The 16,622-nt window shown below is 42.2% G+C and overlaps 1 protein-coding gene across 1 annotated transcript in view; it reads left to right on the top strand.

The window, feature by feature from the left end:
• Positions 1-2,320: 2,320 nt before the first annotated feature.
• The window catches only part of PLEKHA2 (pleckstrin homology domain containing A2), a 73,142-nt gene continuing 58,840 nt past the window's right edge, over positions 2,321-16,622 (top strand). Inside the window, exon 1 of the mRNA XM_015565207.1 lies at positions 2,321-2,439. The gene's annotated coding sequence lies outside the window, so the exon portion shown is untranslated. The remainder of the gene's footprint in view (positions 2,440-16,622) is intronic.

Below are 16,622 nucleotides of genomic sequence, written 5' to 3'. Positions count from 1 at the left end.
AGTTATAAAATTATAGTTTAAGTATAAAATTCTTAATTTTATAATTAAGACTCTAATTTGATTAATAAGAATTAAGAATTACTATAAAATTCTCCCAACATTCACACACATCAGGTGATCTCCCTGTTTATTTTTTTCTTCGGAGAGCTCCAAGTTCCAGCAATCTTGAATTTCTCTGTCCTCCAGCTCTGATGTGACTGTCTTTTCCCTCGGTTGGATATTCAATTATTATTTTGAAACTTCATCTTCATCCTGGGAATCCCCTCCACTTCCCTCCTGTGTTAGGCCTACATTTTCTAGGGACCTTCTTAGTTTGTCTACTCCCTTGTTTTAGAGGAGCACATCTTCCAGTAGCTTCTTGAGAATGGGTGAATGCGAAGTGAATTTTTTAACTTTATTTTTATTGTTGACACTATTGTCTCCATTTCCCTCCCCCCGCCCCCCTTTGCCCACCTCCACCTAGCCCCTTTCCCCGCTTGGGAAGTGAATTTTTTGAGACAATGTGTGCCTGAAGAGTACCTTTATTCTTTCTTTGTGATTGATTTATACTTTGGTCAGGTATAGAAGGGTAGGTTATAAAACATTTTTCTTTTTTGAGGTTGTTTGAAGGCCTTGCCCTCTTTGTCCTTTAATTCCAGTATTGCTGTCCAGAAGGCTAATGTCATTCTGATTCCTTGACATCTCTGAGTATGACCTGCTTTTCTCTCTGGAAGAAAACAAAAAGGTCTCTCTGGGGCCTCTTCTGTATCTCTGAGATTCTGAAATTTTACAGTGATGTGTCTTGACGTGGGTCTGTTTTTCATTCACTGTGCTGGGCAGTCATTGGCCTTTTTAATTTAGAAACTGATGTACTTAAGTCCTAGGATTCTATCGTTAATTAGTTGCTCTGTTTTCTCTTTTTGCAACTTTTATTTAGCAGATAGTGAGTCTCCTGGGCTTGTATCTAGTTGTTTTCCACTTTCTAGTTTTTTGTTTTTCAATTTCACTTTCTGGTAAATTCCACAACTTTATATTTCAACCCTCCTGTTGAATTTTTTTTTTTTTTTTTTTTTTTTTTTTTTTTGTCAACAGATTTATAATCTCCACGAGTTCTTTCTTCTCCTCTTAATGTTTTCCTCTCTTTAAAGAGCATCTTGGTTGGAGATTTTTGGTTTGTTGTTTTAATGATGATTATTTAAAAAATGAACATAGTATCTTCTTTTACTTCAATATGATAGTATTTTTTTCTCTCTCCCTGTTTCTTCCAAGTTTCCCCATATTGCCATATTTGTTTTTCTTGATCTTTCGTTTATGTTGGAGGATTCCCTCAAATAGTTGGTGGCACTTGATGCATGGTTCCAGAACCTTGATCCAGGACACATGTTGAGAAAGGGCAAAGTCTCCACTCTTGACCAGCAAGGGAAATGGGGCCAGGTTGAGGATGGGAGTAGATATTAATTAGATGATGAATTAATTAAAATATATGTACTGAGTATTCACTATGTTCCAGCCATTGTGGTAGGTAAAGGGGGTATAAAAATAAGTGAGATGTTTAGAGTCCAGTAGGAAAGAAAAACAGGTAAACAAATACTTCATAATGTAATAAGCATACTTTATGTTCAACGAACATTCATTTAATCTCTACTGTACGCTAGGAACTAGGCACTTTCATTTCATTTATTCCTTACAACAACATTGTGTGTTACACATGATGACTCCTTTTTAATAGAAGAAAACTGTCAAAAACAGAGTAATATACAGGTGCTATTAAAACTGAGAGGTGAGACCGCTCTTTGGTGCCTCTTTGGCCAGGCACCAGGGGCACTGAAGGCAGAGGTTCTGCCTGGCACTGAAATTCCCGGCTCTCATCCTTGGGCATCCCTCCCTTTTACCTCCTTCCTCCCAACTCCAGGTCTAAGGAAGCGTCTCAGGCAGGGTCAGAGGGAGGAAAGGAGTTCCACGGGTAATTCGCAGTGCTTGGGGGCACTGTCTTCAGCATGGAAAGGACAGGGGAAGACAAGTCATGAAAACCTTGAACTAAAGGTGTCCCAACCACAGGAAACTCTCAGACGTGCAGTTCTTTGTCTTCCTCATTTTTATTTTCCTTTCCTTTTTCTTGTCAATAACAAATTTACTGAAACAGTGGCTAGGGAATGTTCATGAGGGCGGAGGAACAGGGCTGGGGATAAGGGGAGTAAATCTAGAGAGTTTTTTTTTTATTAAGGTAGACCAGCTGTCCCCCAGAGGGAAATCAAGGGATCACGTGGGTGAATTGGAGAGAGGGAAACACACATGCACACACACCCTTTCTAAACGTAATCAGTTTTTAAAACTCTGTCTCTAAAACAGGAACTTGCCTTGGGTATCCTGAACCGAAGAGCACAGAACTTGCCTTCCTCCTCTTCACAGTCATCTTGTCCTTTGAAGCAGAGAGCCCTGCTCTTCCACGGCCAGGGCAAGGTAAGTGGAGCCAGGCTCACAGGGGCACCCTGGGGCTCCTTTCACTTTTGTTAACTACGGATTAGGTCGAGAAGGTTCTTTGGAAGGTGGTGGGAGCCCGAACTCCCCATGTATTAAGAAAAGGAGGTGGGGGCGGGGTGCAGCCAGAGATTTTTGCCAAATTACAGATGGAGCCAGCTAGATCCAGAACAATCCCCAAAGGAGGCCACAGGAAGGCCAAAAAAAGGCTTGAAATTCAAATTATTTTTGGTGCCTGGGAGATGGAGGGGAGCGAGCGAGGGCAGTGCTAGGACATAGGACCGGAAGAGGGAAGAAAAATCAAAAGGCTTGGCCAGCATCTTTCTTGAGGAGCAGCTCCGGAGAGCACCGAATATTAACCAGAATGTGGCTGGCCTTGAATAATATTTTTTATGACGTGTCCACAGGGTAGACTGTGAAAGAGAAAATTCACAAATTTTACATCAGTTTGGTTCTGACCTGAAAGAAGCAGCTGCTGCCTCTCTCCGTCCATCGGCCTCTGTGTCGGAGGTGACAGGACAGGGCACTGTGCCCACACTGCTCCTCTCACCCCGCTTCCCTGCCAGGCTTTCCTCCCGCGGCCGACCGTCTCCATGAATGTTGTCCGCCCATTTTTTGATGGTTGTTTCTGCACGCACTTTTGCCGTTTGGGTAGGAAGGATGGGGAAAAGGTAGGGGGAGAGATAGGACGGACGACACCAGGATGAGAGAGGGGAAAGCAGTAACTCCATCGGAGAATGAGGTAGAGGGAGAAGTAAAAGGCTCAGGGACCTCCGCCTTCTCAGCTCTCATTTTTCTCATCTCTTAAAATGAAGGATGTGGGACTGGGCACCCAGGTAAAGTTGAATTTTAGGTAAACAGCAAATAAATTCACTCTGACATTACAATTCTGTGTATTTAGGTTGTTTTTAAATCACCTCACTGCAGTGATGTTTATGGTTTTCTTGTTTGTTTGTTTTTTGGTTAATCCTCACCCGAGGATATTTCCCCATTGATTTTTAGAGAGAGAGGGAAAGACAAAAGAAACATCGAAGTATGTGCCCTTGACCAGAATCAAACCCGGGACCCTTTGTTCCACAGGCAAATGCTCTACTGACTGAGCCAAACCAGCGAGGGCACTGCAGTGATGTTTAAAGGACAAGTACCCACAGGGGAGGGACCTGCCTGAGATAGAGTGAGAGGTCTTCCCTGCTCCCACCTCACCTTTCACAGAGTCCTCTCTTCCTTGTAAAAGAAGAGGGCAAAAGGCATTGTCCTTGGATTTAAAAAACATCCAGGGCCAAGACAAGGGACACTTAGAAATATTTGTGTTTGTGTTGAGAAAGCAAAAGCTCTTTTAAACTGATACATATCATTTCACCAGTGAGGTAGTTTCCAATTCATGGCAACAACCTGGAGAAAAGCCTAATTGAGTTACCACTGATGGATCAGTACAATAATTTTTATAAACAGACTTTATTTATTTTAAGAGCAGTTTCAGGTTCACAGCAAAACTGAGCAGAAAGCACAGTGAGTGCCCATAGCAACCTGCCCCCTCACGTGCACAACCTTCCCATTGGATAATTGTTGAAGGAAGAGCCATTTCTAGGTGACATTGACCTATGGCTCGAAGGAGTTCAAAGAATGGAATGACATTGCCAAATTCAGCCCTGCTGACAAACAAATTTAAAGTTTCCTGGCAAAGGTGAACTGGCTAGAAAGCTTCACATCGGGTTTGAGTTCATAGGCAGTTAAGTCCTTCCAGGCTCCCCCATGAAGCCATACGTCCAGAAATATGTCCTGATTTTCCTTCTTTCTCATCAGCCCTGGACATTGTCACAACAAAACTCCTACAGACCCAGCTACTTAGCAATGTGAACAAGGTTTCTCAGCACCTACACTCATAAAAATGAGAAATAGGGATGATATTGATGGTCAATGTGCTCATTCTTGCAAAGAGTCATATTAACTGGAGGATATTCGAACTGTTACATGTATGTGTAAATACATAGAAAGACACTATATTTAAAAGTCCACCCTCATCCATCTCATTGAGAGAATGATTTCCAATATTTTACTCTTATGTTTAGTGAACAATGAAATACATGTTTATTTTGTTACTAATAGTTGTAATGATGAATTCGTCTCCAAGACTGTTTTAGCACTGGGAGGCTTATGGTCACAAGATGTTTTTTAAATTGTAAAATCAATTTACATACGCATTTTTGTTTCAGAGCATATGATAGGGTATCAAAAGATTATTAAATAATAAAGATGTCATAAGAATATATGACATCTGGATACAATTCTTTAGGGAAAGTGGGATAGAAATATAGTTCAGGGAAAGGAATGATTTAATATTCTGACAAATAACTGCTTGTTTCTTTTGAAAAAGGGATGATGGTGGCAAATAACTGCGGTACTTAGATTCTATTGGATACATTTAAAAAGAGTGATATAACCGTTCTATTTTAAAACACTGCTTGTTAACAATCTGCAGCACACATCCTTTTCAACCACTCAAACTTATGGTTAGAAGTTATAAAGGTCAACTTCAAGAAGTGTGTAAAGGGGTGCCTTCTTTCCCAGCACTTTTTAAGGGGTGTAGTGAAGAGAAGTTCAGAGTCCACTGGTTTATGTCATCTTCTTACTGACATTTCTGCTCATAACATAGTCCTTCTATTTCTAGAACCTTTGCAGCTTTGAACAGTTAAAATTGTAGGCATCATCCTACCTATAATTTCAGAGGCTTCCTCTTTCCAAGTTCTTTGTCCTCATCATGCTGCCCATCTACTCTAAACTGGGTGGTAGCTACAGGGTCACGGTACAAGGGCTTAAATTGGACAAACTAGAAATAAATCAGCCCCTGGACCTCACAGCCAAACTATTTCAAGAATATGCAGTTACATCTCAGTGGCCGTGATTTGACTCATGGTGTAGTCAGTAACATATAATTACGAGACGCATTCCAACGGACTTCTAACTGTAATGTTTGCTTGTCACCTTCTGACTACCCGGGAGCCACAGCAGGGTTTTATGGTAACTAATTCAAATGATCTAATCAACCCTGATGTGCACCCTGTCATAGGAAGGTGACTTTCTTGCATACCAGCTGAGGCTCAGGGGGGAGTTTCTCCAAGTATTAAACACTTTCCTTTTTAAGGAAGGCAGGAAAATGGATGGAAGCAACCCTATGCCTGAATGGCCAAGGAAACAGCCATGGGGGAAACTATGAGATATGGACTGTAGCAGTTGAGGTAGGAGAGAAATAAAGCACTGCTCTTCATATCAGAACTAAAAAATGAATGTCAGGTCACCACAATTTCAATACAGCCCCAGCGTGTGAAACTGCTTCGCCAGTGTGTGGAGTTTGTAGTGGCCAGGCCTTGGTTCATCTAGGGTCGAGCGGGTCCTGTCTCACCACAGGTGATTGCTGAAACTAGGTAACATCTATTTAAGCACGAAGTTCTGCCAGTGTTTGTTAGCTTTAACTTTTTTCGTCAGTTAAACCTTTTATTTTGAGATCATTGTAGATTCCCATGCAGTTGTAAGAAATAAGCTGGAGAGATCCTGTGTACCCTTTACCCAGTTTCCCCCGAGGGTGGCATCTTGTGAACCATAGTACAACCTCACAATCAGGAAAGTGAGTCTTTTGCAGCCAAGAGACAACATTTCCATCAGGAGGAGGGTCCTGGTGTCACCCTTGTATAGCTACACACACGTCCCTCCTACCCCACACCCTTTTTAACTCTTGGCAATCACTCATCTGCCCTGTTTCTCTAATTTTGTCATTTTACGAATGTTATGTGAATGGAACCAATCATACAGTATACCTTTTGGGGCTGTCCTTTTTCCACTTAGCATAATTCTCTAAATATTCATTCTGGTTGTTGCCTGTATCTATAGTTTCTTCCTTTTTATTGCTGAATAGCATTCCATGGTATGGATCTACCACAGTTTGTTTAACTGCTCATCAGTTGAAGGACATCTGGGCTGTATCCAGTTTTGGCTATTATCAATAAAGCTGTTACAAGCATTCATGTACAGGTTTTTTTTTTGTGTGTGTGAATTTAAGTCTTTATTTCTCTGGGATAAATGCCCAGAAGTGTAATTGCTGGGTCTTAAGATAGTTGCATCTTTAGTGTTTTTAGATACTGCCAAGCTGTTTTCCAGAGAGGCTGTACTATCTTACATTCCCACCAGCAATGAACCACTATCCATTTCTCTTCATCCTCACCTGCATATGACATTGTCACTATTTTTTTTATTTTAGCCATTCTGATAGGTATTTAGTGGTATCTCATTGTGGTACAATATTTTTTTGGTATCTTTTGAATTTTCCCCACTTTTATTGTGATATAATTGATATAATATTGTATTAGTTTAAGGTGTACAACATAATGATTTGCTATATGAATGTATTGCAAAATGATCACAACAATAAGTTCAGTTAACATCCATCACCTCACATAGTTATAAATGTTTTCTTTTCTGTAATGAGGACTTTTAAGATCAATTCTCTTAGTAACTTTCAAATATACACTACAGTATTGTTAACTATAGTCACCATAGTATTCATTATATTCCCAGAACTTATTTATATTATATTTGTTCCTTTTGACAACTTTCACTCATTTACCCACCCCCAACTCCTGCTTCTGGCAACCACGAACCTGTCCTCTGTTTCTATGAGTTCTTTTTTTTAAGATTCCACATATAAGTGAGATCATATAGTATTTGTCTTTCTCTGTCTGACTTATTTCACTTAGCATAGTGTCCTCAAGTTTCTTCCATGTTGTCACAAATGGTAGGATTATCTTAATTTTCATGTCTGAATAATATTATATATTTAATGTTATTATATATCACATTTTCTCATCTATTCATCCATCAATGGACACTTAGGTTGTTTCCATGTCTTGGCTATTGTGAATAATGCTGCAACGAACATGGAGATACAGATACTCTCTTTGCGATAGTGATTTATTTCCTTTTGAAATATACCCAGAAGAGGAATTGCTGGATCATATGGTAGTTCTATTTTTAATTTTTTGAGGAACCTCCATACTGTTTTCCATAGTGGAAATGCATCCATTTACATTCCCACCAGCAGTACACGAAGGTTCCCTTTTCTCAACCTCCTTGACAACACTTGTTATCCTTTGTCTTGTTTATAACAGTTATTCTAACAGGTGTGGGGTAATATTTCACTGTGGTTTTCATTCTTATTTCTCTGATGATTTGGGATGTTGAGCATCGGTTCATATGCCTGTTGGCCACTCATGTGTCTTCTTCAGTTCCTCTGCCCATTTTCAAATAGGATTGTTTTTTTGTTTGTTTGTTTTTTTGTTTTGTTATTGGGTTATATGAATTCCACATATATTTTGGATATTAACCTCCTCATCAGATGTATGATTTGCAAGTATTTTCTCCCATTCTGTAGGCTGACTTTTCATTTTTCTGACTGTTTCCTCTGTGCAGAAACTTTTTTGTTTGATGTAGTCCCACTTGTTTATTTTTGCTTTTGTTGCCTTTGCTCTTGGTGTCAAATCCAAAAAAATCATTGCCAGGACCAATGTCAAGGAGCTTACCCACCACATTTAGTTCTGAAAGCTTAATAACTTCAGGTCTTCAATATTTTTAATTTAAACAAGTTTCTTTTCACAGATTTTGTTTGTAAAGTCATTTAAAATAATTTTAAAAATTTAAAGTATGGAGCATAAGATGCATAACCCACGGTATTATATTTTAAAAGCACAAAAGAGTGTGAGTGAAACCTAAGTCTCCTCTTACCACCTCAGAGGTGAACTGCCCTCCGAGGTCACTGTTCCTACCAGCAAAACCACATGAAACTTTCCACCTAAAATAAAGGCCCTGATCACTGTTCAGCCACCTTTTCCTACCCCAGTGCCATCACCAGGAATGATGAAGGTCATCTTGAGCACAAATGACCTCTGAGAATACAGTCAACTTCTCTTTCCTTTGTTGTTGTCTGCTAATCCATTTAGGGACATAGGAATGAATTGAAGAAAGTCATTTCCCCCTCTATCTCTTCCCTTCTCCCATCTCCAATAGCTTTTCCATTCTGCTGTTGTTTCTAATTTGCTGAGGGCTAGGAAACCACATAATTGGACCTTTGGAAATTAGATATTCAATCAGAACTCCTAAGCAAGCCTAAGAAAGGCTCTTCTTATTAGTAATGCAGGGACTTGGTCTACTCAGAGGCCCTTCCCCTCTCAGCTTCTAAATTCAGAGTTCTGTTCCAGAGATTGACATTGCCAGAGGGCAACCTCTAGCGCAGGGTCCTGTTCCTGTGTATGTCTCTTCAGCAAGCCAGGACTGTGACATCTGACATCAGACACTGGAGCGTGCATTTGGCTACTTATCCAATTAAAACATTCACAGCATCATTAAGTATTAGGTGTGAGTTTACATTTAGCTTGTTATTGTTTAATTACTAAATGAAGAAGGTAAGCTGGACTGGGCTTAATTCTCCAGCCTTGTATTATACTTAATTTTAATATAGTTTGATAGACATGTGGAGTCATTATACAAATGATGATGAAATTTGAAAGAAGATTCCTGAGTAAATTACCTGTCTCCAGTGGCTCACACTGAATTTCAATAGGTCCCAGGGTTTAAGCTGTTAATCAGGTTTTATGTATTTTTTTCCAGTGGCAGGAGTTTTCATGTGAATGGCTATGAAATTGGCTAAGTTTTTTTGAAAAATGTGTCCACAGACTGACAAGTATTTTTAAGATGAGGATAAAGTTAGTTCTGTGGTGTTTTGTTTGTTTGTTTTAATCACAAAGCATCTATGAGATTTCTGAGGTACTTTTAAGTGAAAAACTATTTACTTGTAAAACTAACATTTTTTTCCTGATCATAAAATAATACATGCTTATTGAAAAATACTTGGAAAAGTCAGGAATAAAAAAATTTCTAAAACTTACCTATAAATCTAACAATCAGATAGTTACATTTTAAGTTTTATCCTTGCAAATTGAATATTTTTATTATTAAACACACACATACACACAAATTGATTACCTCTGCGGAAGAAAACAGTGTTTGGCAGACATGAGTGGAAAAAATATTTGTGCGTTCTTACTATTTGTACCACTTGAACTCCGTACAGTGTGCATGTTTTTCCTATTAACAAAACAGTGGAAAGACATACATCTATCTGTCCAAATATCCCTTTTGCTTTTCTTTGTTTTGTAATACAGTGGGGCCTTGACTTACGAGTTTAATTCGTTCAGAGACTGAGCTCGTTAAGGAGCTCATTAACTCAAATTACTCTATCAACTCAATGCAAAAAATCCGCTGAGAGACAGCTGGTATCTCAAAAAACTCATTATCGGGACACTCGTAAATCAAGGCCCCACTGTAATCAGCTCATATTGAGAACCACTGATGTAAAAGTCCATCCACTTAACTGACTGCCATAGGAATCGCTTGGAAAACTGGACGGAGTTTATTCTAGCTAACAACTTTGATAATATTCATCCATAGTATTTGCTAATAGTAGCCCGCATGTAGGCTCAGCGCTGAGGAAAGGAATCATGTAACTAGCTTAAGCAAAAATAAAGTTAAATATACTGCTAAAACGTGGTCATGGATTCAAAGCTAAGGTATTTATTCCTTCTCTCTCTCGGAATCCACAGGCCCAGTTCTTCCCACATAATCACAGGGCATCGCTGGGGATGCAGAATCCTAGCAGTGCACTGCGCTTACTCAAGCCGACGGAAAAACAATGCCATCAGCACGATCGATAGGGACAGTGCATTTAGCAGGCAGCCTGTTATTTCTGGGGACAGGATGCGCACTCAATTTTGAGGTTTATGTTCGTGCCAGATTTAGCAGGATAGCCACGTTTTCTAAACTTTGTGACCATGACATAATGTTGGCACGTGTATGTAACGCATGTATATGTGTGTATGTGTGTCTGTGTATAAAAAATACTATAGAATGTGTGGCTTAAACAGCAGACATGTATTTTCTCACAGTTCTGGAGGCTGGAAGTCCAGGATTCGTTAGGTTCTGGGGAGACCTCTCTTTTTGCTGTGGGTTCACATGGCCTTTCCTTGGTGCCTGTGGAGAGAAGGGAGATTTTTTTCTTCTTCTTATATGGCCACCAGTTCTATTGGATTAGAACCCTGCCCTTACAACCTCATTTAACCTTAATTATCTCCTACCTAAAGAAATCTCATTTCCAATTAAGTCTTTAACATATGATCTTGGAAGTGTTGGGCACAATTCAGCACATCTATACTTATTTTTTATAAGTTTTATTTTATACACAAATTTCCAGGTATCCCACCAAATTCTTTATATTTTTTATTTTACTTTATTACTGTCCTGTACTGCTGTTTCCCTTATCCTATGAATGGAAATTGCCAAAGTTTCTTCCACTCCCCAATTTTCCCATTTTTAAGGCTCTGAGAATTTGAGCTAAGAGATAACCCTGATGTTGAACAGAGATCACTGAACTAGGATTCAGAACTCATGGATTCAACTCATAACTGGCTGTGCTCTCCTGAAAACCTACGTGGTCCCACCTGTAAAAGGAGATTAATAATCTACAGTCCTGTGAAAGTGGAAAGAAAGAATAGTTAATAATTTATCACATAATGCTAGCTCTCCGTAATAAGTTTCAAAATGAGATGCAAAGATTTTAGTTCAATGGTAGACTGATTTTTAAAAATGTAACAGACATTCTCAATATTTACCATGTGTCCTAAAAACACTAACCCACTCAATCTCAACAACAATAGTATGAGGTAGGTTATCTGTTATCACCACCTTTCCCCTTTCACAGAAACACAGAGAAAGGAGTAAAGTTACTGGTCCATGGCTATCCAGCTAATTAGTGACAGTCAGGCGTCAAACCCTGGCAGCTTGGCGCTCGACTCCAGTTACTGTGCAATCACTATGAAATTGCTTATTCACTTCTAATTGTGTCACTTCCGTGCTCACAAGCCTCCCGTGGCACTTGATGCCTAAAGTAATAAGCACAACTTCTTAGCTTAGCAATAAAGACCCTCCAGCTACCTTTCTTTCTTGTTTTGTTCCCCATGAAAACCCTTCATCAGTCCTTTCGTGCTCCAGCTGAATTGGACCAGTCACACTTCCCTGAATGGATCCCCTGCCTTCCTGCCTCTCTGCTTTGCCTTTGACAATCTCTTGATCTGGAATCCACCTAGTCGCACCAACCCCTCTCCACCTTCTGCATCTTATCTTTCCTTCAACGTCTTTCTACAATGCCCTTCGTACATTTTCTCCTGCGCCTCTCAACCCCAGCTGGTTGTGATTTCCCACAGAATTTTATCTCTTCCCTCCTCTCTGCATCTATCAGTTTCTGGCTTTTATTATAGTTATTTCTGTACATGTTATAGTCCCTCACTAATAAATGATGGGCTCCTTGAGGGATGCAGTATGTTTCCTCATAGAGCCTTTTAAATTTTTTATTAAAATTTTAAATCATTATTGTTCTTCCCTCAGAACCAAATGCATGCATACTTATTTTTAAATATATTTTATTGATTTTTTTTACAGAGAGGAAGGGAGAGAAATAGAGAGTTAGAAACATTGATGAGAGAGAAACATCAATCAGCTGCCTCTTGCACACCCCTTACTGGGGATGTGCCCACAACCAAGGTACATGCCCTTGACTGGAATCGAACCTGAGACCCTTCAGGCCACAGGCCGACGCTCTATCCACTGAGCCAAACTGATTAGGGCACATGCATTCTTATTGCAAAAAAATTAAACATTACAGAAATCCATCTCTTAGAAAGTGAGATCCTCCGTCTCTGCCCTAAGAAAACTGGGATTAACAGGTTGGAATGCAGTCTTCTAGATTTTTTTCATGTAATAGGCATGTATAATTTTTATTTAGAGAACTGGGGTCATACTATACAGACAGCTTTGTACTTCCTTTCCACTTAAGATATTTAGTATTTCTTAATATAGAGATGTAGCTCTTTTTTTTTTTTAACAGCTGCATAGTATAAGATTGTATGAATGTACCAATGTTTACCTGTTAAATCCCTTGTTAATGATCATGAAAGTGATTTCCAATGTTCACCATTATAAACAATGCTGCAGTGCGTATGTGTAAATATAGTTCACGTACATATACACATTCCATATATACACATACACACCATATGTACCACATATACCTTCAGATGCTTTTCCGTGGGACATATCCTTGGGCATGAAATTGCTAGGTAAAATGGAATAGAGATTCTAAATAATAAATACCAAAAAATGTGGAGGGGAAAGAGCTTTGGTTTATACCTTTCTGTATCCTTCATAAACGTAGTGGCTAAGAGGCAGGCTCTGGCACCGGCCTGCGCAAGTTTGTATCTAGGCTTGGTCTCTGTGTCTCGTCGCCTCATCTGTAAAATGTGGTAATAAGAATAACTTGGTCCCAGGGTTGTAAGATTTAAATGAGATAATACCTGTAAAGCAATTAGCATTTAGTAAGTATTTGGCAAATAAGTAAATGCAAGGTAGATGGGAGGAAACATGGTAAAAGGTTCAGATAATTGTTTGTTAAATGGATCGGACTGCATAGAACAATAGTAAGATTGAGTAATCTTTCTGGAAATGGATGGTGTTTTGCTATTGAAACCAGTAGTAACTATTAATAAAATGACCAGCTAGCGTTAGAGGTGCAGTGTGTGGCCTTGGAGCAATTTATCTTTGTGTAAAATTAACTGGCCCGAACCAGGACCAAACAATGACTTTGGCCCTTCAGTCTCACACTTTCCCCAGCAGCACTAACAGGCCCCAGCTGCAGCCTGGCACCTTAGATAATGGGTATCTCTGAGGACAGAGAACAATGCAGTTCCCTGAGGGGACCCTCGCTCACCACTGAAGGTTGGGTCATCCAGTCACCCAACCATTAACATGGAAATGTAGTAGAAATGCATAAGTAAACGGCCTGAATAAAGTAAAAGGTATTGTGGTTAGATTCTTAGGTTCTGGGCCAGAAGTCTCCATCTTCTTGGGAAAGTTTCTGTATCAGTGGTCGGCAAACTGTGGCTCGGCAAACCGTGGCTCGTGAGCCACATGCGGCTCTTTGGCCCCTTGAGTGTGGCTCTTTCACGAAATACCGACTTCTGCGCATGGGCCACGAAGTTTCAATCACACTGTACATGCGCACCCGCACGTGGTATTTTGTGGAAGAGCCACACTCAAGGGGCCAAAGAGCCGCATGTGGCTTGCGAGCCGCAGTTTGCTGACCACTGTTCTATACCAATACTAGAAGATTGAGAGGATAGTCAACTATGGCTTCTAGATCCAGCTCTACCACTAACTAGCTGCAAAAATGTGAGCAAACTGTTGAACCTCATCCTGCATTGATACAGTAAGAGGACTTAAGCACTGATGTGGAAGGCCCTTTTGTGGACACTCTTTTCCCCATAGGCAATCACATTTTCTGACACCAGTGCTATTTATTGTACTGAAAAAAAGACTAACACATGAAATCAGGCAATGGAAATACTTTCAAAATGTGTCAGTCATGAGACGGAAAAGGGTGACAGGAGGGTGCAGAATGGATGGATACCTGCTCGGTGGTGCCCACTACAGGAGGTGGTGGGGGGGTCCTCTGAGGAAACCCCAGGAAATCCAGGGGTAAGGGAATGCAATCAGGGCAGCCATTGTAGTCTAACTGGGGGCAGGTCCTGGCCAGGGTCAAATGCAGGAGAAAATGAGGCCCCCTGAGAATGACCCTCCCCCCAACCTTACATGTTCTTGCCCCCCACCACTGGAGTCAAATTGTACTCCATTTTCTTCTTCTCCTCAATCTTTATTGTTGAAAGTATTACATATATCCCCTTTTCCCCTATTGACCTCTCCCAGCCCGTCCCCACCCCCCACACCAGGCCTTTACCACTGTACATGTCTGTGTCCGTGTGTTATGCATATATACATACAAGGTCATGGGTTGATCTCTTCCCACCCTAGGACCCTCCCCTGTCTTCCCTCTGAGGTTTGACAATCTGTTCCATGCTTCTCTGTCCCTGGATCTATTGTTGTTCATCAGTTTATGTTGTTCATTGGATTCCACATATGAGTGAGATCATGTGATACTTATCTTTCTCTGTCTGACTTACTTCACTTAGCATAATGCTCTCCAGATCCATCCATGCTGTTGCAAATGGTAAGAGTTCCTTCCTTTTTTATAGCTGCGTAGTATTCCATTGTGTAGATGTACCACGGTTTTTAATCTACTCATCTGCTGATGGGCCTTTAGGCTGTTTGTACTCCATCTTCTTAAGCCCATTTCAAAGCCCACCTCCTTCTTGAGAACCCGCCTTCACCCCCCCACCCCCCCCCCCCCCCCCCGCGCCCCCCCCCCCCCCCCCCCCCTCCACACACACAGAGACATCTTTCTCCTCTAAAGGTTGACATCTCTGTGCCATTTTATTCCCAGGGCACTTCTGGGCGGAACACCTGCCCAGGTGGGGCTTTGGGAAGAAGAATGGGGATAAAGCTGGAGCCCGTACTCCAGCTCAGTCCCTCCTTTCAAGATGCCCTTCTACTGACACTGTATCCTCTCCACGGGACCCCAGGCCGAGGGCTCCTCTTGGCCTCCCAGGCATCCTGTACAGTAGCGCTCGGGAAGTATCTGTGGTTCTGTGACTGAGTGACTCAGGCAGGCCCAACGTGGAGTTGAGTTTTATGGGTTTTAATATGAACCATACCATGAAATCTGAGCTTTTACCTCATTGCTCACGCTGGGAACCATCGGTTCCAGTCAGATTTGTCTGGGGCCGGGTGGAATTTTGTTTCTTTTCACTCTGAAAACCATAACCTAATTTTTAAATTAGAAAACACTTACACAGCATCTACCTCGTTTTCGACAGGCATCTGAACACTACAAATGTTAACTCGTTTACTCTCCATAACGACCCAGAGGTAGAAACTGAGGCACCTGATGGTTAAGTCATTTGCCCAGGGATCAAAGCTAATAGGCGGCAGAGCTGGGATTCCAACCCAGCCCACCTGGTTCCAGAGAACATGCTACGCTGCCTGGGACTGGTGAGTGGCAACACTCTCGGGAGCAGCGAGAGAGAAAAAATGGACGTTGGTGTATTTATCGCAAAGGAAATGTGTTTTTTTCTTTCTTTCTTGTGTTCCCCTTTCCTTCCTCATTCAAAGCAAACCGTTCTCAAGCGAACAGCCCCTTTTCACACCTGAGAGAGCCGGGCGGCTCATTTTTGCTTTGGCAATCAAAATGGAAGAGGAAGCGCGTGTGGTTTCATCATTGTGCTTTCGGGGTGTGTGCCGGGCCCCGTCCTGGCTCCTCTGGCTCGGCCCCCTACCCCCAGGCTTTGTTGCCCCAGGTCCTGGAGACTCTGAAGGTGCCTGCCTTCCCCCTGCAATCCTGGGATGTGGGCCAGCCGGCGTCCCTCCCACAGAGCCGGTCCTTGTCCTAGAGCCTCAGGGATCGCCTTTTGCCCGCCTCTCCCTCCAAGCCGGGTAGGGCTCAGACCTGATTCACTGCATTTGCATCGCAATTCCCAGACACCGCACCTCCCGACCCTCCATCCCAGGGCGAACCCACGACATCTCTGTTTGGGATGTGGACTGCCTGTCCTGATGTATCTTTCACTGTCTACTCCGCACGTGGGAGGCCGGCGTCAGAACCTGACCGACCTGCATGGATTAACTGTGGGACCCAGGGCGCATTACTTCACGCCGCCGACTCTCGGTTTCCTCATCGTGATCGGGGATGGCTCCCCATCGGGCTGCTGTGTGTTTCCAGGCGATAACGCAGAGCCTGGTCCGGCTCCCAGGAGTTCTAGGAGGCTCCCCTTGGCAATTCTTACTTACCGCACGCCCGTCTGTTTCCCATGCCCTCCCCCCCCCGCCCCCAAGCGCCCTCCCGCTCTGCGGGCAGGAAGGGTGTCTGTGCGCCACACTCTGAACAGGTCCCTGCACCTCCCGTTAGGACGGCAGGCCCCGCCGGGCAATTGGGGCCATTTCATGACACCCGGGGAGAACCTCCGCTTCGTCTTCCGGGCCTCACCCTAGACCTAACCCCGCGGCCCCAGAAAGGCAAGGGGCACCGGGCTGCAGTCGCTGGGTGGGGCCTCGGGAAGAAGAAATGGAGATAAAGGGGGAGCCCGCCTCCTTCCTGCGAGGATGCCCTCGCCCCGGGCCCC

This window comes from Myotis davidii, unplaced genomic scaffold (genome assembly GCF_000327345.1).
Source record: "Myotis davidii unplaced genomic scaffold, ASM32734v1 scaffold93, whole genome shotgun sequence".
NCBI classification, from domain to species: Eukaryota; Metazoa; Chordata; class Mammalia; order Chiroptera; family Vespertilionidae; genus Myotis; species Myotis davidii.
Note: the sequence above shows the minus strand (reverse complement) of the source record. Positions and strands in the feature narration are given on the sequence as shown.